This window comes from Bison bison, unplaced genomic scaffold (genome assembly GCF_000754665.1).
Source record: "Bison bison bison isolate TAMUID 2011002044 unplaced genomic scaffold, Bison_UMD1.0 scf7180017864072, whole genome shotgun sequence".
Taxonomy (NCBI): Eukaryota; Metazoa; Chordata; class Mammalia; order Artiodactyla; family Bovidae; genus Bison; species Bison bison.
The window spans coordinates 12,936,209-12,937,837 of NW_011494644.1; the positions used below are offsets into that span (position 1 = coordinate 12,936,209).

A 1,629-nucleotide genomic window follows, 5' to 3' on the forward strand; every position below is an offset into this window, starting at 1 on the left:
GAGGATGAGATGGCTGGATGGCATCACTGACTCGATGGACATGAGTCTCAGTGAACTCCAGGAGTTGGTGATGGACAGGGAGGCCTGGCGTGCTGCGATTCATGGGGTCGCAAAGAGTCGGACACGACTGAGCGACTGATCTGATTTGATCACTCTTGTTTATGGTCAAGTAATATTCCATTGTGTGGCTCTGTCATATTTTACTTATTTATTAATTAGCTGATGGACATCTGGGTTTTTTCCACTTTATTGGCTATAATGAGTAAGGGTTCTATGAACATTCCTGTAGACATTTTTGTGTGGACCTCACTTGAACTTGGGCATCCCCAGTGGCTCAGCGGTAAAGAATCTGCCTGCAATGGAAGAGATGCGGTTCTTTCCCTGGGTTGGGAAGGTCCCCTGGAGGCGGAAATGGCAACCCACTCCAATGTTCTTCCCTGGGAAATCCTATGGACAAAGGAGCGTGGTGAGCTACAGTCCATGGGGTCACAGTCAGACATGACTGAGCACATAGGTACACTTGATCTTTACAGCAACTCTCAGAGGTTTACAGACCTAGTTCTATAGACAACAAAACTCATTCCAAGATTGTAGACAGAGCCCATGCTTTTTCCAGTCTATGTTCACAGAGCTGAAATAACTGCTTCGACAGAACGTGCTGTGGATATGTCCGCAGGAAGGACCTGTGAACAGGAATGGTTATTTTTCAGTTGTGAAATTTCAGCCCTCTCCCCAATGTCCCCCTTCTCTTTGCCTTTTCCCTCCTCTCCTAGTTTTCACTTTTAAGTATCGGGGTTTCCGCCGCTCTGGTGGGTACAGAATCCACTCTCACTCATTTATACTTTGATGTGGAATATAATTTTGTGAGAATGTGATATTTGCACTTTCGAATCACCCCGATGAGGTGAAATCTCCTCTGCTAGTAGCAAGCACTGAGGTGCTATTTGAAGCAGGGACAGGCAGAGGGAGGATTTCTTGGAAAAGCTCCTTCTCCTGTCGGGTCCCAGGTTTCCAGGATGAAGGCCACCCACCGTGGGGGTTGGGCTGCGTGGACCGCCACCTGTCCGCGGCCTCCCCTCTACCCCCAGCTAGGCCGCGCGCACCGTTGCTCTGCAACCACCCGCTCACGCAGGTGGCGGCCCCAGAACCCTGCAGGGAGCGCGCGCACACACCGGGACTCAGGGCCGCCCGCGCAGCCCGGACGTCAGACCCACCCCTCTCCTCAGTGCCTGCCGGGCCCGGCGGGAGGCCGAGCCCCGCCCCCCTCGGAGGGCAGCCTGTGGAACCCACGAATCAGAGAGACCGACACATCGCCCGGCCAGGAGCCGGGCAACCAATCGCCGCACGTGTGTGATCCCGTGCCCGCTGGGGAGGCCGGCTGCGGGAGCTGAGGCGGCGACGGCGGGAGTCGCTGCTGAGGCGGCCGCGGGCGCGGGTCGTGTCAGCGCAGCTCCTCGGGGCCGGGCCAGGCTGGCAGCAGCTGGCGCCTGGCGGTGAGGGCGGGCTCCCGGGGTGGGCGGAATGGCCCCCACCTAGGGCCGTGGCAGTAGTGGCTGAGCCCAGGATGCTGAGGAGGCGGCGCGGCGGCTCCTCGCTCTTTCCAGGTAAGGGTGACGCCGCGCTCGTGGC

The 1,629-nt window shown here is 57.3% G+C and overlaps 1 protein-coding gene across 1 annotated transcript in view; it reads left to right on the forward strand.

Annotated features, from left to right (window-relative positions):
- The first annotated feature begins 1,389 nt into the window (after positions 1-1,389).
- Positions 1,390-1,629, forward strand: part of TPST1 (tyrosylprotein sulfotransferase 1) — a 107,367-nt gene continuing 107,127 nt past the window's right edge. Inside the window, exon 1 of the mRNA XM_010837399.1 lies at positions 1,390-1,604. The gene's annotated coding sequence lies outside the window, so the exon portion shown is untranslated. The remainder of the gene's footprint in view (positions 1,605-1,629) is intronic.